Here is a 24,895-nt window from a genome sequence, read left to right on the forward strand (position 1 = left end):
ACGCTCAGACGACGCGTGTCCAGGAAGGCCCTGTCATAACGAGAGACGACACGCTTTTGCGCGTCGTCTATAGACGACGCGCATTTACGACGAGCAGTTACGACACACATTTACGACGCTCATTTACGACACGCAATGCGTATCAAGGAAGGCCCTGTCATAAAGGAAGACGACACGCATTTGCGTGTCGTAACCTTACGACTCGCATTGTGTATCATTAAAGGCCATGTCAAGAAAGGCCATGTCATAAATGAAGATGACACACCTTTTTGCGTATCGTAATTTTAAATGTTTAAAAAAAATATTATTTATAGATCTACTAATTTTCAAATTAAATTTGTATTTAATGTCTCATAATAGAAAATAAAATATCATATACAAAAAATACAATCCATTACATAAAATTTAATGTCATACAAATAATCGTTCCATGGAAAAATAAAACAAATCAATAGAAGTTGTAACAAAAATTTACAAACTAATAGTTCTAATAACCTAATGTGTGCTGTAAACAAGATTTGTGCTGATTTTTTTTAAATGTGTGCCTCACTTGTCTCAACTCTTCCTTAATAACACCACTTAAGGACTCTAAACCTATGAACTTGCTCACAATATCTATATTGCCTGCAACAAAAAACATAACTACAAAATAAGTGTGAAGATGGATTATTACAGTGTAAGAGAAGTAAAGAACCTTGAGCTTCCTCCAATGGGACACATGGGTAGTCAGACAAAAGAACACGAGGTTCTTGGCGACACATTTGATCTGAGTCTCTGGAGTAACCGATCTTTGTTCTTTGGCTTGCTGAAGGAATTGGGTACTGTATCAAGCAACACACACTGTCAAATTTATATACTTTTTTATTTTTTTAAAGAAAGTGTTTTGATGTTGGAATTTTCTCTGTACTTGGGGCAGTGTTTGTTGGTTTTCATGTGACCAAACTGATGAATCAAACCATAAAATCATCACATCACAACATATGTAGACCATACTTGAACTTTGTATTTTATGTTAAAAAGGAAAAAGGCATAACAACTTATTTCCAACCTACATTAGGATAGATCACAACATATGTAGACCATACCTGACCACAAGCTCCATATGCAAAACTCTCTCTTGCATTTTTCTTTGTATTTCCAACCTACATTAGGATAGATCAAGCAACAACTTATTAAACAAAATTATGTTAAAACTTCATCTTGTTTTCTGTGTCAATAAAGAGAAAAAAGCAACTAACTTACTAACCTTCATAATATTCATTCCATCATTCAAAATTCTAAGCTTCTTATTTAGCAAACCACCAACTTGTTCAAGATCTTTTGGGCTTCATCTTTCCAGAAAAGTTCTTCCTGTAAGGAAACATTTCATCCTGCCACCCCACCACATGAACATCAATCACTAAAACTATATAATCTAAATATAAATATTACAAAACACGAGTCCCACATGATGAATACAGAGTTACAGACGTACATCTTTTAATGACTTCACAACATTATCATTTATAGAAAAGGATCCATTAGGTCGTGTAACAGCAGACATAGTTTTCACAGGTGTGTTGAGTCCCTTCAACCTCTCCTTATTTTTCAAATTATGATTTGACATAGGAGTTGCTCCCGTATCTTTCACTTTTTTTCTTCTTCCGATCTGCCTCGTCATCTCCTGAATCATAAATAAATAATTAAAATGGAAAATTTTAAAATAAAAATATAAAACATAACGAAGCTATTAGTTGATACCATCAATGAGCATTCTGCATAACTCAGCAGCTTCATCTTCATTTTCCACATCAGCTTGAGCTTGTGAAGGCATGTGTCTCATTTTAAGGCCTTTAACACCAGCCACCAAGTTATTAGAATCATAATCACTATGTGCTTCAATGTCGCTTTCGTTTTCTTCACCATCAACAACAGACAGGTTTTGAACTTGTCTATCCCAAATCTCCTGGCATTTTTCTCGTGTTTGATGTTGAAGCTGCAAGAAAGACATCCTTTGACCATCAACAGCAGACAGTTAAGTACTAAGTCCCTGTTTGGTTTTTTTTACCTGATTTGTACAAGCAACAAAGTTGCTGCTTAAATTCCAGGGAGTTATTTGTAATTCTCTCTCGATGTGGGAAGCAGCAGCTAAAGCAATTGCTTCATCAGGGAGCTGATTCATTGCAGAGGAGAGACCAGATGGATGAGTCATGCTGATTCCTAAACGTTTCAGTCTGTACATTCCAGCTAGCATGCTTTCAAAAGCACACACCTAACACACACACACAAAAAAAATAAGATAAAGATTAAAGAAAAGCAAAAAGTAAAAACATACATTTTCTGGTGTCACCATTCTTCTAAGCTCCTCCTCTAATGGAATACGGAAATTTCGCTTCATAACCCATGAACCCTTCTGGTGATTGGTTACATAAATGTAAAAACAAACTGTTAATATATCGCTATTATGGGTAATAAAAAAGTAAAGTAAAGAGTAAAATTTTACCTGAAAATCATAGAATAACTTTAACCTCTTCCTTAAAGAAACTTCAGCTACATTTGCAAACTGTGCAGATAACTCATTGGCACGAATGGCAGGTGTCAAGCCACGTTTTTGAAGAGCGCGAAACTCACGATACATATACACCAGAAGCCTATTCATATTATACATCTGAACACCTTTTGATACAGGGGACATCACCTCCATGTGAGGCTCCTATTTACATTACACATTTTAAATAAATAAATAAAGATAAAGATGGAAAAAACAAACAAACAAAGGAAAGATATAGGTCAAACCTGTTGACCAATAACGTAAATCCGGTCAATGCGTCTTAACAAGAGCTTTCCCTTTGGAGAGCAAATGAGTAAATAGTCAGTGGATGAGAGTTTATGTGGATAAATTGGAGCTCTGTACATATTTGTTTCAAGACATGATTGAGTTGAACCAGGCTTTATATCTCCTAAAAAAGGGGATTTATCAGCTGGATCGAGTGTAAGAATGTTCCCAAAATTGTTGGGCCCACTACGCAATTGGGTGGCTGTTTGATCACCAGGACTTGATTTTTGGTAATAAGTACACAATCGAGCACCCATTCCAGGGTTTCCAAGGAGTAAAGGCCTTTCCTCACAATACCTGATATAAAAAAAGAAAACAAACATTAGAAATGTCTGAAACTAAAAATAATGCATGATCTTGGAAGAACACTGACTCCATTAGAAAAGAATGACCATCTCTAGCTGAAAGATCTGATTTCTTTTTAAAAGATCCAGGAGGGCGTAAGGACTTGTTGTCACTAGGAAGTTTTTGAGCCCTTGGTAATAAATGTATTCTTGTACGAACAAGATGCAGCAAAGAATTTGGTCTAACATCTTGTTCAGCAAGATATTTTTCATCTTCAAGCTCCTTTCCAGAGTATATAATTTTCACAGGTTCACTTGGTTTAAAATCTACCAAAAAGAAAGGATAATTTTGTAAAAAAAAAATTAACTTCAACAGAAACTGTGGTAATATTATTATTAGCCCAAAAAAGAAGACCAACCAAGCTTCTTGGTAGCTTTTCCTTTGAGAGATAAAACAGTCTCCTCAGCATCTACATGAAGCTTGCTCCCTTTCCCTCCCAAGCTTTTCAATACAATTTTCATTGACCCTTTTGTAAGCAGCTTTCCTTGTTCTTTAAGTGCCACCACATTTTCATGAGGATACCATAAAGCTTTTGGCCTATGAAAATAGGCTATATCTTTACTGCAAATACAGTAAAAGAAAAATGAGTTGACAACAGAGTAAAAGAAAAACGACACTAGAGATTTTGTGGTTACTTGCTAAGTTTGGCTTTCATTGTCTGTAGCTTGAGAGTAGGTATGGAATGCAAGACTTTAACACCATGTGATGTGCGTTTCTTGGAATGTGATTTCAACTGTTGGGAAGATTTCCTGTTGGAATAGAATTTGTCATTAGCTATATTAAATCTCCCCCTCCATAACCATGTAATAGCTCCAATGAATCTGGTGCTGACTCAGCAGACTGAGTTGTGATCATGGCTCCAGCATGAAGCTGAAGATCATCTCCATCTTTGTTATCCAATATCTCAATAAGCATCTGTTCATCTTGAAGATCAAGAAGTAATTTTGGCTTTGTAACAGATTGATTCGGGTCCCACACTATTCGATCCATCCAAGATCCATCAAGAACATATTTATTGCGTAAAGTGAGTTTGTTGAATCGTTTAATGGTGTCGCTTTCAACTGTTGTATCTTTTTTAGCATCAGTTGTTTCCAATCGTGATTCTAATCTCAAAAGCTGGGGATGGTATATGGTTTCTTCAGATGAACTGTATGATTTTGGAGATTTTCTTCAACCTCTCTCCATCGGAGACCTGAGAATGAAAGAAGGAAAGAAATTACAGTCATTTTGAAAGAAATTTGAATACAAGAAAAAACCCTTTTTTATTTTATTTTTGAATAGACAAAAAAGCATATGGATACAATTCTCATTTGCAAGTTCTGGATTGCTTGCAAGATCTCTCACTTGCGACAAATTTAGGGTTAATACAAGCGGACTAATTGAGACAAAAAGTTGAACCCAAAACTTCAACCATATTACTGATCTCAACTCATTCACCCATGGAAGAGTAAGGTCTACACTGATCCTAATTACAATTGGTACTAAGCTTATCCGGAAACAGAAAGCTAGATAATGTCACAATTACATCAATTCGTTAACCATATTGCTGATCTCAGCAAACAGTATGTGTCACAATTATCAAGCATTTGCTTCAAATGGGATCAAAGACTTATCTTTAAATTTTGTATCTTGTAGATGACAACTTTGAAATCAGCAAACAAAGAGCTGAAAGGAATGATGAAAACTATGAAGATACAAGACATTGATGTTAGTATAAATATTATAAATCTCTTTCTTTTGATACTTTATAATTACAGACCATTTAATCTTGTTTTTATGTTTAGAATTTGCAAGATGAAATGATGGACATGATGGATATAAGCAGTGAGATACAAGAATCTCTTGGTAGAAGTTACTGTGTGCCAGATGATATTAATGAAGATGATCTCATGGGTGGTAAGCACAGATTTATTATTATTATTATTCTTTTTTTTAAATGTTAACTTCACTTTATGGAAATGTTTCAGAAATTGATGCTTTGGAGGCAGACATAGGTCAAGAAACTGAAGGTGAAGGGGTACCTTCATATCTTCAACCTGATAATGAGCCCGATCTGAATGAAGAACTTCAGCTGCCTTCAGCTCCAAGTGGATATGCAGTGCCAGCTGGCAAGTTAACAATCAGGTAACTTTTTATGCTCAAAATTTGAAGTATAATATTGTAGTAGTCATTAACTAATGTAGCTCCATTGCAGCCCATTAAATCCAGAATTTAGGTCAGGAAAATCAGACTCTTAAGTTTATGCTCAAAATAGTAAACATGTGGATATGTGTGTGGTGCTGTGTGCGACTGTGAATGTCTCACCTGAGCAATAAAAAAACGAGAATAAGGGAGATGGAACGGAGCGTACCTGAGATGCTTAGAGAGTAGAATTGGTGATCAAGGAAGGAGGAGGAAATCATGATTAATATCTGTATCGCTTTTCCAATTAGGGTTTTACAGAGGAGAATACGAGAAGAATCAAAATCGAAATCAGAGGTATGAATAAAGGAGAAATAAGAACCTGGATCTTTTCTTTGACATTCTCAATGGTATCGTTGCTCTCATCAAAATTAAAGAGGGCTAAATACAAAGTTGGAGACAGAGATTGTATGAACTCCACACTGACAACGGAGGGTGTTAAATATATAACCAAAAATAGAGGATGGCCGTGGGAGACACTCAGAAGGGTCGAACGGTCGTCTTTCATTGGAAGTCGACGGCGGTGGGAGACACTCGGAAGGGTCGAAGAATCAGCAGATGGCGGAAGGTGAATGGAGGTTTGAGAATCGAGAGAGAAGAAAGAAAGGGGGTTTTCGGTGGGGATGAGCTAGGGTTTTCAGCCGTTGGAAACAAAGCGGGCTTTTTAATTTTTGGATTTCATTTCCCCTTCGGATTAAACGCGCGTTTCATTAAAATTTATAAAGCGACATGGTTAGACGACACATATTTTATTTAAGGTTCCCTCCGTGTTTCTTTTAATAGACACTAATTTTAGGGCACGCAAAACTGCGTGTCCTCTATGGTTCATATTTTGGAAAACTGACATCAATTTTTAGGGCACTCACAAATGCGTGTCCTCTATCAGCGCGTGTCATTGATTGCGCGTCGTAAAATGCTGTTTTTATACTAGTGATGGTATCAGAGCAGTAGTTTAAGTGAACTAAATACTACATATTAGTATTTAGACTTAAACTATTGCAAGTTAAATATATGAACGGATTCATTGTAAGTATATGGATACAAACCATAAGAAAGATTTAAGTGGGGTATTGGGTAGTGATAAACCCTAGTATTCTAAAATATTAAGTTACTTCAAAAATTTTCATAGAATTAGTTTAAGTGAACTAGGAATTTTGAGAAATTCTAGACTTAAACACGGATTGCTAAGTGATGATGATACAATGTGTATCTAGTATATTTTAGGTTGAATGCCTAAATGGACACAAGCACTAGAATATTTTGGAGATATGTCTTATATGCTAATATGTGCTAAATGATAAATAAGTATAGCATGCCTTAGGTTGCTTACCTATATTGCTATTACTTGAGAAAGTTTAAGGTCTGTTACTAACCATTGTATGGAAGAGGAAATTTTATGTATTCCAGATTCTAAAATTTCTGTATTAGAACTGATATGAAACTTTAGAATTAATAAAAAGACTTATAATAGTCGATATCGATAATTTTATAGATAAACGATCGAGAGATATCGTAAAATAATATTTATTAAGTGATATCGTAAATAGTGTATTAATACCTATAGAGTAGTGTTGTACATTCAAACTATGCTTAATGAAATAATAACACCGTTGGAAGAATGTTGTGCATTCGAAGTACATTCGGACAAGATGAATGCTTTGGCATAATCGATGAAGTTGTTCCACTGCTGTCCAGATTGAAGTAATGATTGCTTATAGAGTAGGAAGAACCAAAGATGGTGATAAATACTTCGACAGTATCAAAATTGATGTTGTGCAGGATTTAGAAGACTTCAATGAAAATTAAAAAGGAAAGATTGATAAAGTTTCCAGACTTAGTATTTAATAGTACTGAGTGACAATTGACTTCTATCATATCCTTATGAAAGTTCCATTATGTGTTAAGTCGACTTTAACATACATGATTAGGATGGTGAAATAGGTTATTTGGTGGTGAAAAGGCTGAGTGACTTACTTGTTAGAGTAAGGTAGAGTACTTAGTTGAAGAAGATATACACTCATAGTATTGTATGAGAAGAGATGTTGTAGTTAGGAATGACAGAGAACCAAGTTGAAGCTAGTAAAACATGCTGAGATGCATCTATAATGCGGACTTCCTTGGATAGACTCCTATGAAGTAGACTTAAAAGATACACCCATGAGAAGAAGATTCACTCGTATACAGGAATGACGATGTCGTGGAAGGATAGTGAAATGAACAAATATGCATGATGACTTGCATGAGTTAGAAGATGATGCAGGTAGTTGGAAACCGTTTGTCTCCACACTGCTAGAATAAATTTTGGTGTAGTGTGTCTTGCAGAGTAGACACTACCCGAGAAAGAATTTATATGAAAAATTTGGAAGTAAAATTCCTATTAATCTAGGAGAAGTATTAGGATATGCTAGATCGAGCATATGCGTAAAAAGTATTCTAGAAGGCGAGTATAAGAAATCCAAGATATGTTTGATAGAAATGCGAAATCCTTAGTTGAGTCTAGAAGAAATTGTTGTAAGTACTTGTTTGAATACATTCATGTGTGATAAGTTGCTTTGTGAAAAAACTTTTGAATGGTGACTTGGAAAACTGCGAGATAATACTTGTGATGAGTATGAGTAGGTGTGAATAGTAGTAGAGGCCTATACTACTGGAAGCACAAGACTCACACTTGGATCAGGGAAAGTCACAAGGTTACCAAGAAGCTAGAAATTGATTCCGTTTTTGTTCAAGTATGTCATTACCTTTGTTTCGGTGATGACTAAGAAGACAATTTCCGTTTGAACCTTAATGGTCATAAAGAATCGAGTCCGATTAGTATAAATACGCGAAGTGAGTTGAACCTGAAGAGATCGTAAATGAAAAAACGACTGAGTTACGTAATAAAGAAGTGGAGTTGGTGGTTGTAAATTGAAAACACCATCGAGGCCCAAATTATACTTTGGAATATAAGAATGAGATAAGAGCGAAATATCCCCAATTGTTTAAATCGTTGTGATTTCGGGGACGAAATCCTCAAAAAGAGGAGGTATTTGTAACATACACGTTCAGTTATCGTGTTTTGTAATTTTTAAAAGTGAATAATATTATGAAATATTATATGATTATGAGCGTTGAGTTCTAACATATAGTTTTTACGAGAATTGAAGTAAAACTATGTATAGAATCGTTCAGAAAATAATGGAAGTCTTGTGAGATTCCAATCAAATGTCAGTTATTGAAATTAATGAAAATATAAATTTGAAAATAAGTAAAATTATATTATTGAATGTTGTAAAGAATCTCGTTAGAAACATTTAGGCGAAAACCTCATCGAAATCCGAGTTATAACGAAGAAGTTATGGCTTATTGAAGTTTCACGACAGAACCGGCACGACGCCGTATGACGTAAAAAGTGACTTTTCGATAAACTACTTTTTAGCCTATATGATTTAAAGGAAATTTTTAGTATTCGTTAAACCGAGAATTTTCATTAAAAGAACGTCAAAATCTGACTTCGTATGAGAAAGTTATGATTTTTCTAAGATTCGGTATTACAGTAGACAGCTAAAAACTCGAAATAAAGATCGAGTGAATTTTAGCCGACACAACCTAAACGAGGATCAAAGGTCTCGTCAGTAGTTTTTCAATGGTAAAAAGACAGACGAAAACGGACGTCGGATGAAGAAGTTATGAATTTTTAACGAACTTATCCTGTCCCGGCCTGTTAAAAATATAATATTAAAAATGAAGTAAAAATTAGCCAACGGAGTCTAAACGAAAGTTGTAGAGCATAATTTCACCTACGAACATCAAAAACGGAGTTCATATGCAAAGGATACGAATTTTTGATGTTTATGACACCAAATTCGAGGCTAGTCCGAGGAGGTACGCCCCGCGTACATATTTACACCCAGCGTTTGCATGGAAGGGCCTCGGATTGACCACGTCACCGGCCTTCGCATGACAACCACGTAGCGGACACGTCCGAACCATGTACCCTCCTTTCCGAGAATCGGACACGTCGCCTCGTAGGCCTCGCGTTCAGCGAGACTACGCCCCGCGTAGTAAGCTGCTTCAGATCCTATAAATAGTATGCGAGATTGCCCGGTTTTAGTTTACAAATTCTTACATCTTTCACTCTCTACTCTACTTTTTACCTAATTTTAACCCCCCGAAGCCCCAATATCATTCCCGACACCCGAAGCAAGTCCCGACGCTCCGATGTTCCCGAAAAAATTATATTTTCAAGTCGAAACTCTGCCCGCGTAAGGCCGGTTTTCAACTAAAAATCCCCGGTTTCGTCAAAGAAAGTCACTTTTAGAAACGAAGTGCTGCCCAGATTAATACTTTAACCCCTGGTTATTTCACGGTGAGTTCAATATATAGGAACAATTGTATGTTATGTGTCATATGTTCAATGTGCTTTCCGGTGTTATTCTGGTTTTATACCTTTGGCTACGTAAAGCATGACTTGTATACTAACGGAATACTAACGGGATTATACCTTTGACCTGAAGTCTATGACATAAGCATCACTTGGGTATTGGTATGTAGCCTCTGGCCGTGTATAGCATGTCTCGTAAGAGAATGACTTCTACCACTATTGCATTGGCAGAAGGTTAGATAGGGCTAAAAGCCTGTGAAATCTACCAAAATGTTTATTCAGAAATTGGTTATTTTTCCATGCCATATGGACAAAAGTCTTATTGATGTATATCAAGTATTGAAATTGTTATGTCTCATTGATTGTAAATCTTTGAATCAGATTATTTGTTGATATGGAAAGCATGTCATATGATACTCATCTGCCTTTGTTGTTCTTTGTCCCCCTTTGTTCTGTCATGTTGATATATATATATATATATATATATATATATATATATATATATATATATATATATATATATATATATATATATATATATATGACATAATTTTATATTGTATCTATTATTGAACTCACTAAGCGTCACCGCTTACCCCTCTCAGTGTTTAACAATTGCAGGTAATGAGAATCCAATATAGTCATATACTGTTGGACGATTTAGTATAGTTTATACTATTACTTTTGTACTTGGGTTATGTTTGTATAAAAGAATATAATATCCTGGGTAGTTATGTAATATACTAAAACTTAGTCGGTTTGTATCCAGTCTTTTGTAATCACATTATCAATGTAAAATATTATTTATAAATGTACATGTAGCATGTTTTGGAGTAACAATATTGTGAAGTTTGAAAGTTTGGGTCTTTCACTCAATCATTTTTGTGTCCAGGATAAAAGTTCTTCTATATACCACTTCTGCTCTAATACTCTAACTTAAATGGCCGCTCCTAATCCTACTGAATAAATGTATTTGGCGCAAATAGCAAATAGCGTGGATTTCACTTCTCATGCCCTACTGCTACTTGTTGAAGAGTACGATCACTGGAAAGTTAAGATGGAAAGATTTTTACTTGGCAAGGAAAAATGTGAAGAAATATAGAGGTCTGTGAAAGAAGGTCCACATGTTCCAGTCAGAAAAATGGGCCAAGAAGATCAACGCCCAACACCTCTTACTGCTGTAGATATCAAGAAACTACATGCATACTAGATTGCATTTTCCAAGATGGTGTTCGGTGTTCCTCCTTCTCTCTTTGAGCACATTAAGTTGTGTAAATCTGCAAAAGAGATTTAGGACACTCTTCAGGATCTGTTCGAAGGCTCTAAGAATATGAAAGATAAACGTCTGACTTTGGTTGTCAACAATTTTGATACCTTCACCACTACTCCAGGTGAATCCTTAGCCTCGACTTCAAATAGGTATCAAATTGTTGTAAACGACATGACTACATACGGTATAATTAGAACTCCTCTTGAGTACGATATGAAGTTTATCAATAGCCTCGGAAAAGGCTGGGGAAACGTCAAGTCATGTCTTCAGAGTAATGGATCTCTGATGAAGCTGAAGCTTCATCAACTCTTTGACGAACTACAAGGCCACGAATCAAATGTTGCATAAATGTTAAGAGAACTGCGAGGAGGTCCTCTTGCCTTGGTTAGTCATGTTAACCCACTTATTCCGAACCCATCTATGTCAGATCCCTTCAGAACTATCCCACCTATTTCTCCTGTTAAACCAATCTTCCCAACTCCACCTGTTTCGAACCATTCAGAAATTCATGATCTCAATCCAGCTGAGTGCGACCTTCGCTTCCAACAGGAGTTTGCACTATTATCCATGAAATACAAGCGTCCATGGAATCCCAGTCACAAACCGTATCAAAAAATATTCCAAACCCCTCATCAAAATAATCCTAAACCTTCAGAAAACCCACCTACTTACAAACACAACATCTCCTCATTAAGTCATCCCTCAGAATCCCATTAAATCTCGAAGTCAGACAAACCCATGGTATTTTGTCATAAGTGTAGACATGGTAACCATTTTGCCGAAGACTGTTTGGCTGAAACCTATCAAAAGCCAAAGGTTAAAGATTCTGCATACTACTCCCGTTGTAACTTCGTAAATTCCAAAACAATTTTTCACTTTTAAAAATATAATTTCATTCATAAATATTATAAATCTCCATGTATCACATATCAAATCCATAAAATTCATCCCAAGATCACAATACATAAAAACTCCACAAGTGTGTACTGATCATGCCGGCGCCTTCCCGCGATCCTCACTGGTACCTGAAACACATAACACAAAACACTGTAAGCATAAATGCTTAGTGAGTTCCCCAAAATACCACATATAACACATATTAGCCACTCGAGGCAATAATTCTGTGGGCCCACTGGCCCTAACTCTGTGGACCCTCTGGTCCTAACTCTGTGGACCTTCCGGTCCTAACTCTGTAAACTCTTGAATACACACAACATAAATCACATAGAAATAATGCAGTGCAACACATCACATACATAGCATACAAGATACTCTGTCACATAACTCTACTTACCACTCAAGGTAAAGTATAGTGAGAAGACTCACCTCGGGTAACTCGGATAATCTCGCACACGGATATACTGATCTAGCCCCCGCCTAATCACATAACCAATATCCTCAAATAAATAATGGCTCTCAAAGGCTAGATTAAATCCCTTTCTACCAACCCACAGAAGGGTAAAAGACCATTTTACCCCTCCCTGACCTAAAAGTCCAAATGTTGACCAAACCCTAAAAGTCAACGAAAGTCAACAGGGGGTAGTACGCGGCGCGTACCAGCTCTTGTACGCGAGGCGTACTCCAGCGATCCAGAATCGGGGTCTGAAACCCTTATGATGCGCGTATTGAGATTTACACCCAGCGTAAGTCTCAGTTTCATGCCTTCATGGATTTTTGGTCTTAAACGGTTAAGACATAAACTCAAACTCCATATCTGACTTCTCTAAGATCACTTAATCCATAAAGTCGAGACCTTTAAGCCTTTGCATGGCTGTAAAGGTCACTAATCACTCTAACACCTTTCCTCTTCCCTCATAAAGCCTAGATCTCATGCATGGCTTAATATTCACGTCTAAGATTGGATCTAAGCTGATGGAGACCTTTTGCTCATAAAGTCTCCACCTTGGGACCAAAAACCCTAAAAATTGGTCCGTGAAGCACAAATCAACAATAAAAAGGAAAGCTCAGAGCTTTTTACCTCCAAGTGAAGCTCCTCCCTCTGTAGAACTCAGATCCAAGCTTGCACTCCAACTTCTAGCCTTAACAAGAACCTCCTCTTCTTCTTCACTAACACACAAAGGCACTTTTAGCTCAAGAACACTCACACACAAGATTAGAACGAAGGTTGGCTCTCTCTCTTAGGGTTTCACTCTCCCAAATGGTGGCTGAGGATAAGGCCATAGCTTTCTTTATATAGGGCTCAAGTCTCATTTAGGGTTTTGAGTCTGGACCCGCTACGCCCAGCGTAGCCTAAGGGACGCCCAGCGTACCGGGTGGAGTCCGCGTCCAAAACACGCCCATGAGTACGCGCAGCGTACTCTTCAGTACGCCCAGCGTACTCATTTGCCACACTCTACTTTTAAGGGATAAATAAGACAGCTTAGAAAGAAGAATGGTTTAAGAGACGCACCTGAATTACGGGATGTTACAATTCTCCCCCACTAGAACCAGACTTCGCCCTCAAAGTCTCATGCCGAAAACAACTCCGGATGTTGCTCCCGCATTTCTGACTCCGGCTCCCAAGTCAGCTCGGACCCTCTCCGATGTTGCTACTGGACCTGAACTAGAGGCACCTCCTTGTTCCTCAGAACCTTGATCTTCCGATCGAAGATCGCGATCGGTCTCTCAACATAATTCAGGCTTGCATCCACCTGAATATCCTCCAGCGGTACCACTGCCGTCTCGTCGGCAATACACTTCCTCAACTGGGACACGTGGAAGGTATCATGTATCTGGCTCAACTCCGCAGGCAGCTCCAAACGGTATGCTACCCTGCCCACCCTGGCGGTCACCCTGAAAGGACCAATGTACCGGTGCCCCAGCTTGCCCCTCTTCCTAAATTGAATTACTCCTTTCAAAGGGGACACCTTCAGGAGTACAAAATCCCCGACCTGAAACTCGAGCTCGGACCGTCGCCTATCCGCATAACTCTTCTGGCGACTCTGGGCTGTCACAACCTCTGTCTAACCTGCTGTATCTGCTCGGTCGTCTGAAGCACTATCTTAGTGCTGCCCATCACGCGTTATCCTACCTCTCCCCAGCAAATGGGAGTCCGACACCTCCTCCCATACAACAACTCGAAGGGAGGCATACCAATACTCGAGTGATGACTGTTGTTATAGGAAAACTCAACCAACGGCAAATACGTGTCCCAACTTCCTCCGAAGTCCAACACACATGCCCGAAGCATGTCCTCGAGCGTATGAATCGTCCGCTCACTCTGTCCATCCGTCTGTGGGTGGTAAGCGGTACTGAAATGCAGCCTCGTGCCCAACTCCTGATGGAACTTCTTCCAGAACCTGGAAGTGAAACGTACATCTCGATCTAACACAATCGAGATCGGTATTCCATGCCGCTATACCACCTCCCTCACATACAACTCTGCCAGTTTCTCTGCAGAAGAGCTCTCACTGATAGCAAGGAAGTGAGCGCTCTTCATCAGCCGGTCGACAATTACCCAAATTGCATCGACACCCCTCGCGGTCCTTGGCAATTTGGTGATAAAATCCATGGAAATCTGTTCCCACTTCCACTGGGGAACCTCAAGTGGCTGCAACTTGCCATGCGGACGCTGGTGCTCAGCCTTAACCTTGCGACAGCTCAAGCACCTCTCAACAAACCATGCTACATCCCTCTTCATACAGGGCCACCAATAATCTTTCTTCAGATTCAAATACATCTTAGTGGCCCCGGGATGGATCGAGAATCTCGATCTATGCGCCTCCTCCGTCAGTATGGCACGTGCCCGGCCCAAAAACGGCACCCAAATCCGACCCTGAAAGATCATAAGCCCCCGACTATCGGTAACGAACTCAGATACCTGCCCAATCACCCGCTCTCTCTTGCGGTTCTCCGGTCTCACAACCTCTGCCTGGGCCTCCCGAATGGTGTCCAACACCGGAGTCATCACCGTCAATCTCAAACAAACATCACGTATCGGAGCACTCTCTGCTCTACGACTCAGGGCATCGGCTACAACGTTAGCCTTGCTCGGGTGGTACAGGATCTCACACTCATAATCCTTTACCACATCCAATCATCTTCTCTGGCGCATATTCAGGTTGGGCTGATCCATCAAATACTTCAAACTCTTTTGATCCGTGTATATGGTACACCGGACCCCATACAGATAGTGATGCCAGATCTTGAGGGAGAACACCACAGCCCCCAACTCCAGATCGTGAGTAGGATACCTCGTCTCATGAGGCTTCAGCTGCCTCGATGCGTATGCTATCACATGCCCCCTCTGCATTAGCACCGCACCCAGTCCCGATATCGACGCGTCACAATACACTACAAAATCCTCCATCCCCTCCGGAAGGGCTAACACCGGGGCTTCGCATAATCTCTGGCGAAGTGTCTCGAAGGAGGCCTGCTGCTCTGGGGCCCAACTAAAAGCCACGCCCTTCCGGGTCAACCTGGTGAGAGGAACATCAATCTTGGAGAAATCTTTAATAAATCTCCTATAATAGCCGGCCAACCCCAGAAAACTCCTGATCTTGGTGGGGGATCTCGGCACCTCCCAACTCATCACCGCCTCTATCTTGGCCGGATCGTCCAATATCCCATTCTGATTAACGAGATGTCCCAGGAACTGGACCTCTCGTAACCAGAAATCACACTTGGAGAATTTGGCGTAAAGCCTCTCCGATCTCAGAACTCCAAGGATCTCCCTCAAATGCTCCTCATGCTGCTCTCTGGATCTCGAATACACCAATATATCATCAATGAACACTATCACTGAACGATCCAACATCGGTCTGCACACCCTGTTCATGAGATCCATGAACGTCGCCGGTGCATTGGTGAGCCCGAAAGGCATCACCACGAACTCGTAATGTCCATAACGAGTCCTGAACGCCGTCTTCTGGATATCCTCCTCCCGCACTCTCATCTGATGATATCCAGACCTTAGATCGATCTTGGAGAACCAAGACGCTCCTTGTAACTGATTGAACAAATCATCGATCCTCGGTAAGGGGTAACGGTTCTTGACCGTTAACTTGTTCAACTCCCGGTAATCAATGCACATCCGGTGTGAACCATCCTTTTTCTTTACAAAAAGGATCGGCGCTCCCCACGGCGAACTACTCGGCCGAATAAACCCCTTCCCCAGCAGCTCCTAAAGCTGCGAGGATAACTCCTGTATCTCTGGAGGCGCAAGGCGATAGGGCGCCTTGGCGATAGGCGCTGCCCCCGGAACCAATTTGATACGGAACTCTACTTGCCTCTCGGGAGGCACACCCGGCAACTCCTCGGGGAAAACATCCGGGAACTCACGCACTATCGGAACCTCATCGACCGTGCTCAGCCTTTCTGCATCAAACCTCGTAGGCTCTGTTGTAGGCTCTGCCTCGCTCTAGCGGCCGTACAAAACGCTGACCTAGAACGGGTATCCTCGCCGTACACCGTAAGAACTCCCCCACTAGGGTCTCGTATGGTTACCAGCTGTCGCTCGCAGTCGATAACCGCTCCAAATCTGCTCAACCAGTCCATTCCTACGATGACACAGACATCTCCCATCGCAATCGGGACCAAATCAATCGGAAACTCAACACCGAAGATCTCGAGTACACATCCTCGAATCACATCAGTGGTATACACCGCTCTCTCGTCAGCTATGGAAACCCGCAGAGGTCGACTCAACGCCTCTCGACGGATACTGATGTGCTGACTAAAGGCTAATGATACAAAAGATCGACTCGCACCTGAGTCAAATAACACTAAGGCAGGTACAAAACTCACAAGAAAAGTACCTACGCATATCATAATATAAGCACAATATCTCAAACTCAAAATAAACACATGAAAGAATACATACCAGCCACGACATCGGGCTCTACACGGACCTCCTCCGCTGTCAACTGGAAGGCCCTCCCGTGAGCCTTTGGCGTCTCAGCCTTCACTGGCCTACTCTCAGCAGCTCGTACAATAGCAGGGACAGATCCCTGCTATGCTCCCTGTGCTGACCCCCGCAGCTGTGGACACTCGGCCTTCCGGTGTCCGGTCTGGTTGTAGTGGAAATAGACTGCAAACCCCTTGGGGAAATCCTTGGCCATGTGCCCCTCCTTGCCACACTTGTAGCAAGACCCTGCTCTACAAATCTCCTCATGACCCTTGCCGCACTTGCCACAAGTGCGGCCCTTCTGGTTCCCTGATCTCGAATCGGCGGGCTTGGCCCGCTTGGCTGCCAGCTGGGACTATGCCGGTCGCCGATTCCTCCCCTGAGACTCTGCCTCCTCCCTAGCCTGTGTCTCAAGCTCTATCTCCCTCTTCCGAGCATTCGCCTGAAGCTCGACAAATGTCCGGTACGACGAGTTCGCCACGAACTTGCGAATGTCTATCCTCAGAATACTCAAATACCAACTCATGCGTGCCTGCTCGGAAGACACGTGCTCAGGGCAGAACATCGCCCTCTCATGGAACATCTTGGTGATCACAGTAACAGACTCAGTACCCTGCTTGAGGGTCAAGAACTCCTGGGCCAACCGTTCCCTTTCCACCGGGGGATGTGCTCATCACGAAACATAGCGGTGAACCTCTCCCAGGTCACCGCGGCAAGCTCTGCAGAAGTATAGTGCGCTGTCACAAACTTCCACCAGTCCTTCGCTCCCAAGCGTACCTGGTTCAGCGCGAACCGAACTCTCAGATGCTCTGGACAAGAACACGTATAAAAGCATCCCTCGATGTCAAAAACCCATCTTATCCCAACAATCGGATCCTGCGTCCCATCAAACTCTGGTGGCTTCGTGTTGCTGAACTCCCGGAACAGCAACGCATCACCACCCTGAGGCCTAGCAGCAGCAACAGCTGTGGTAGCTGCAGCAGCTGCAGCCTCAGTAACCGCTGCGTATCTCTCATCAAAGGTCTCAATCAATGTGGTATTAATAGACCCAAACATCTCCGGAATCTCTGCGCGGATAGCCGCAGCCACCTCCTCGTGGATCATCTGACGAAGCTCCTCGTCACTCACACCGCTGGTCTGTGGTCTGTGGCGTGTCCCAACCATGATGTCTCTGAAATACAACATAAGAAATATCAGAGACTCGCTCGAGCATACTCACACTCGACAACTCAGCCCTACTTGTTCCTTAGTACCCTAAGGATTCTTACTTGGACTGTGCACTGATCCGATGTCTTCAGTAGTACGGGCCCACTACTACCGTCCACACCGCATCAGTATTCACCCCAAGTCCTCCTCCTAGGATCCTAAATCCCAAGTACTCTATTCTCACTATGCATATGCTACTCTCTAGCAGACCTCTCATAAGCTCCTCGCTGCTATCTACTAACTCTCAAGCATCTCCCAGCAGCAAAACCCCTAGGCTAAGGCATCACGAATCAGGCCACTCTAGTCCTAATAAGAATACCTAGCCTACTCTAGCATGCATAACATATGATATCATATCTCATAACACATAATATAAGGGTATTTTGGGAAATCACCGTTCGGGCGCTGGCTGATCGTACACACTACTCTGCTCTGCTCTTTTCAAAACCTTTTATTCCTTTAGAAAAATTTGGTTTTATTTCGAAAAGTTTCTCAAATCCTCAGTTTGAGTTCAAATGCGCCTTCAAGGTGCATCCGAATCCCTCAAACCAAGGCTCTGATACCAACTTGTAACGTCGTAAATTCCAAAACAATTTTTCACTTTTAAAAATATAATTTCATTCATAAATATTATAAATCTCCATGTATCACATATCAAATCCATAAAATTCATCCCAAGATCACAATACATAAAAACTCCACAAGTGTGTACTGATCATGCCGGCGCCTTCCCGCGATCCTCACTGGTACCTGAAACACATAACACAAAACACTGTAAGCATAAATGCTTAGTGAGTTCCCCAAAATACCACATATAAAACATATTAGCCACTCGAGGCAATAATTCTGTGGGCCCACTGGCCCTAACTCTGTGGACCCTCTGGTCCTAACTCTGTGGACCTTCCGGTCCTAACTCTGTAAACTCTTGAATACACACAGCATAAATCACGTAGAAATAATGCAGTGCAACACATCACATACATAACATACAAGATACTCTGTCACATAACTCTACTTACCACTCAAGGTAAAGTATAGTGAGAAGACTCACCTCGGGTAACTCGGATAATCTCGCACACGGATATACTGATCTAGCCCCCGCCTAATCACATAAACAATATCCTCAAATAAATAATGGCTCTCAATGGCTAGATTAAATCCCTTTCTACCAACCCACAGAAGGGTAAAAGACCATTTTACCCCTCCCTGACCTAAAAGTCCAAATGTTGACCAAAACCCTAAAAGTCAACGAAAATCAACAGGGGCAGTACGCGGCGCGTACCAGCTCTTGTACGCGGGGCGTACTCCGGCGATCCAGAATCGGGGTCTCAAACCCTTACGCTGCGCGTACTGAGATTTACGCCCAGCGTAAGTCTCAGTTTCATGCCCTCATGGATTTTTGGTCTTAAACGGTTAAGACATAAACTCAAACTCCAGATCTGACTTCTCTAAGGTCACTTAATCCATAAAGTCGAGACCTTTAAGCCTTTGCATGGCTGTAAAGGTCACTAATCACTCTAACACCTTTCCTCTTCCCTCATAAAGCCTAGATCTCATGCATGGCTTAATATTCACGTCCAAGATTGGATTTTTATGAACCCTCAACTCACAATACTCTGAAATATAGTAGATCTAAGCTTATGGAGACCTTTTGCTCATAAAGTCTCCACCTTGGGACCAAAAACCCTAAAAATTGGTCCATAAAGCACAAATCCACAATAACAAGGAAAGCTCAAATCTTTTTACCTCCAAGTGAAGCTCCTCCCTCTGTAGAACTCAGATCCAAGCTTGCACTCCAACTTCTAGCCTTTACAAGAACCTCCTCTTCTTCTTCACTAACACACAAAGGCACTTTTAGCTCAAGAACACTCACACACAAGCTTAGAACGAAGGTTGGCTCTCTCTGTTAGGGTTTCACTCTCCCAAATGGTGGCTGAGGATAAGGCCATATCTTTCTTTATATAGGGCTCAAGTCTCATTTAGGGTTTTGAGTCTGGACCCGCTACGCCCAGCGTAGCCTAAGGTACGCCCAACGTACCGGGTGGAGTCCACATCCAAAACACGCCCATGAGTACGCGCATCGTACTCTTCAGTACGCCCAACGTACTCATTTGCCACACTCTACTTTTAAGGGCTAAACAAGACAACTTAGAAAGAAGAAGGGTTTAAGAGACGCACCTGAATTCGGGGATGTTACACCCGTAGAGCCCAAGAGCTGGAAGCAAGTGAAAAAGCTTTTGTTACTACTGTGTCAAGAGATGTTGAAGGGTACTGGTCCTCTAGAGATGAGGATGATATGAGAATTGGAAGGAATTTGTGTCTTATGGAAAGACAGTCGATCGAATGTGATGAAGGCTATTGGTCATCAGGTTCAGAAGAAGACGATGAGCCGAACTTTTTCTATATGGCAACCAATGATCCACCATGCAGAAGCATCGTTCAGCAGGTAAGATCTATGATCACTGAAAATAATTTTGATTTATCTATTTGTGAACCATATCTAAACCAGTTCCAGTCATATATGACCATCATCCATAAAGCCTATGAGCCTGCCATAGAAGTAAGTGAGAAGGTGGAGAGTGAACTGACCCGCCTTAGATTATGCTTTGAAGATCGAAAGCTTAAGATAGAGGAAGATACAAATTTGAAATCAATCAATATATCTATTATAATATAAACTAATTTCCTTGCACTATATTCATTTGAAACTGTCACTACATCTCAAAAATCTGTTTATTTAAGAACTACTTAATCACTAAAACTCAATAGTTTTATAACTTATGTGTGTATATGATTAGTTATGAGTACTTATGATTTCAACTTTAAAATAATTTAAGAATATAAGTAAATAGTATTTTTTTAACTTATGGCTAATAAGTGATTTTTAGTGTAGTTAATTGGTTAATATAAATATATAAATAGTTCATATATGTAGATGACATTGGTAGAGTTTGATGCATAAGTGGAGAAAAAACGATTTTAGAATACTCAAAACTATACATTTGTGGTGTAAGTATTCATATTGAATGAAGAAGAGGAAGATAAATTTGAAAGATACAAATTTATATGAAGGAGATCAGCTCAACGCCCTTCATATTCATTTTCTTGAAAGTTACGTTTGATAGAAAAATAAACCAAATAATAATCTCAATTTTTGTTTTTTCATAACAAAAGTTGATCGTTTTTTATAATGTATGTTACTTCTTAATTTTTGTGCTTTTACGAAAATTTGATTTATTGTAGCGTGTAACTATATAAAAGAAAAAAGGTGATATGTTTTTTCAGATATTTATTATTATTATTATATCATTAGATAACTAGACACCACCTGCATATTTTGAAATAAAGATCATGTATCAAATATTATGTAATTTGTTTATTCGAATTCTATATATTGTTTTAGTTTAGCTAAGCTTTTCATTATTTTTTGAAAAAAATATAGTGTCATAAAATTAACTACTAAGTAAAAAACATATTAAACAAAAAAATGCTAGTCACATATACAAGAAAGTTGCCCCTTACAAAATACTAACTATTAAAATATTTTTTATAGGAAATTATTATTTGAAATAAACCATATTTAAAATTTTTCTCGTTTTTAAAACTCACACATAAAATAGGATTTCTCTCAATAAATTTCATGATAAACAAGAGTTACATTGTTATAAATATTCTCATATAAAGCAAAAAACACGAAACAATCCAGATTTTATGTCCAAAAATGTGTTTTTATTAAAGAAATTTATCTTTAACATATGTCCTAATTTTTATCTACCACTTAGTATGAAAAATAATATGATCAATAATTGAGTAAAAGTATAGATCCGAAATTCTATAATTTTTCATTTTTTAAAGTTTACATTGTGGATTTTGTTTATATTCTTTGAAGATAATATGAAACAAAGTTTATGGTTATTTTGTTCTATTATACATATTTTATAATTTATTTATCTTCAAATATAGGATCCATAATAATATAATATTCAGTCATAATTTAGTTATTTTAAAAAATAGGATCCACGATAATATATGTAACGTCCCAAAAATACCGAGTAAAATTTTCATTTTAAATAAGTCAAAACTATCCATCAGTTATCCTAAAAGACGGTCATAATAAAAGTATTCTCCAAACATTAGAGTAAAATCATAAACAATCATTGCAGAATAAATCTCCAGGGGATGTAGTGTGATCAAGATGAACCCTCCCTTTTGAAACCAGAAGTACCTGAAAACAATTTAAACAAAAACCGTAAGCACAAAACTTTGTGAGTTCTCTCAAAATACCATATACAACATACATATAAATGCCCCCCCGCCCAAACTGCATAACAGGCCCCCGTACACTGCATAACGAGCCCCACCCAAATAATCAGGCCCCGCCCATGTCACACATAATCGGGCCCCACCCATATAAACCATACAAATACATGCAAGAATCACAAAGACAACTTCCATCCTACAAACATAATCCAGTTGACCGGCATTGGTGCCTTCGACCCACGAGTATAGTGAAGAGACTCACTAGAACCACTCGATAGAAGCTCGACAACTACCTCAGTAACATAACAGCCAACCCAAGCTTCCTAAAGCCAAACTGAAACCAACCCTTAGTCAAATACTCAATTCTACCCAAGTTTACCCAAAATTCAAACCGGTCAAAAAGTCAATGGCCACAAGTCAACGGTCAAAGTTGACTTCAGTCAAATGCCACATCGTGGCCATCCAGGACCACGTGGTGGCCCCTAAATCCCGTATTGGTCACGCCGTGGCAACCTAAGGCCACGTCGTGGTCTTCAGTCTGAAAAGCTTTTCTTCAATAAGAGCTTAAACTATAAGGACCAAAGCAAAAATCATCATATCTAATTCCTAATTGTTTCATAATGGATAAAGTTTCCATTTTTATCCATTAGGAAGGTCCAAACCACCAAGATCTAGACTTTAAGTCTCAAAGGGACCCAAAATGCATCTTTCTCTACTTAATCCAGTAAGTCCATGTCTCCAACCTTTTGATCTGAATCAACATGATGTTTAGATGGATAAGGTTTCCAACTTTATCCATAACAATGCCACAAACTTTCAAGATATAAACTTTAATACACCAAAATGACTTAAAGGACCAAGATAACTTATATAACTATAATGTAAGGCAAAAAGATCATAAATTTCCTAGTCCATGAGGTCTAAGAAGTATTCTAAACTGATAAAAAGATGTTAGAGTTCGCTTACCACCAAGATCTCTCATAAAATGGACGAAACGTGCCAAAAACCACAAATGAACAGATCTTAAGAACTAAAGAAAAAAGATTGGAACTTTATACCTACAATAGTCTAGAAATGTAGTGTCTTTGATGGATCCAAACTTGAAGCATCATTCCTTGCAATAAAAAGAACCTTCTTGATTTTTAAACTTCATCAAAATATCATAAAAACATCCAAAAGAGGAGAGAGGAGAGAGGAGAAGCTCAAATCAACTAAAAGTGGAAAACTTCTCAAAAACTGAAACTAAAATTAATTTTATCAATGAACTACCAAAACTGGGACCCATCAGTCTAAACTCCAGAAACCACACCCAAATACTGATGATCATCCATTTGTTGTACCTACCCCTAATCCTTGACTAGGAACACTACCAAATCTTGAAGAATGAATACTTAAAACATACCGGTTGTGAATTTCAACCAATGAAAAATCTATAGGTTGTGACAAAAAACATTAAAGACACACTTTACTTCTTGAAAAGTCATCACCAACCCACTGCTCTTACGAGCATAATGATGGTCCATCCAAGAATCTCATGTTGCATCGAAATCCCTCATCAGCTCAGGTGTACAACCACTTGACAAATCATTCGAGACATTATCAACGGTCTGCATGACCTAAAGTTTCAGACTTAGTATTTAATAATACTGAGTGACAATTGACTTCTATCACATCCTTATGAAAGTTCCATTGTGTGTTAAGTCGACTTTAACATATATGATTAGGATGGTGAAATAGGTTATTTGGTGGTGAAAAGGCTGAGTGACTTACTTGTTAGAGTAAGGTAGAGTACTTAGTTGAAGAAGATATACACTCATAGTATTGTATGAGAAGAGATGTTGTAGTTAGGAATGACAGAGAACCAAGTTGAAGCTAGTAAAACATGCTGAGATGCATCTATAATGCAGACTTCCTTGGATAGACTCCTATGAAGTAGACTTAAAAGATACACCCATGAGAAGAAGATTCACTCGTATACAGGAATGACGATGTCGTGGAAGGATAGTGAAATGAACAAATATGCATGATGACTTGCATGAGTTAGAAGATGATGCAGGTAGTTGGAAACCGTTTGTCTCCACACTGCTAGAATAAATTTTGGTGTAGCGTGTCTTGCAGAGTAGACACTACCCGAGAAAGAATTTATATGAAAAATTTGGAAGTAAAATTCCTATTAATCTAGGAGAAGTATTAGGATATGCTAGATCTAGCATATGCGTAAAAAGTATTCTAGAAGGCGAGTATAAGAAATCCAAGATATGTTTGATAGAAATGCGAAATCCTTAGTTGAGTCTAGAAGAAATTGTTGTAAGTACTTGTTTGAAAACATTCATGTGTGATAAGTCTCTTTGTGAAAAAACTTTTGAATGGTAACTTGGAAAACTGCGAGATAATACTTGGGACGACTATGAGTAGGTGTGAATAGTAGTAGAGGCCTGTACTACTGGAAGCACAGGACTCACACTTGGATCAGGGAAAGTCACAAGGTTACCAAGAAGCTAGAAATTGATTCCGTTTTTGTTTAAGTATGTCATTACCTTTGTTTTGGTGATGACTAAGAAGACGATTTCCATTCAAACCTTAGTGGTCATAAAGAATCGAGTCCGATTA

At 39.5% G+C, this 24,895-nt stretch overlaps 1 pseudogene across 1 annotated transcript; it reads right to left on the bottom strand.

The window, feature by feature from the left end:
* Nucleotides 1–384: 384 nt before the first annotated feature.
* Nucleotides 385–4,702, bottom strand: LOC145106566 (transcription initiation factor TFIID subunit 1-like; annotated as a pseudogene). Its single transcript, XR_013707601.1, has 14 exons — nt 4,686–4,702; nt 3,796–4,328; nt 3,519–3,721; nt 3,189–3,426; nt 2,776–3,112; nt 2,483–2,692; nt 2,315–2,392; nt 2,048–2,251; nt 1,741–2,005; nt 1,475–1,663; nt 1,247–1,370; nt 1,086–1,142; nt 695–821; nt 385–624 (listed from the first exon to the last, which is right to left on the bottom strand). The product of XR_013707601.1 is annotated as a transcription initiation factor TFIID subunit 1-like (transcript).
* Nucleotides 4,703–24,895: the final 20,193 nt, after the last annotated feature.

The sequence above is a fragment of the Lactuca virosa genome, chromosome 4 (assembly GCF_052849685.1).
Source record: "Lactuca virosa cultivar CGN04683 chromosome 4, Lactuca_virosa_CGN04683_v6, whole genome shotgun sequence".
Lineage (NCBI taxonomy): Eukaryota > Viridiplantae > Streptophyta > Magnoliopsida > Asterales > Asteraceae > Lactuca > Lactuca virosa.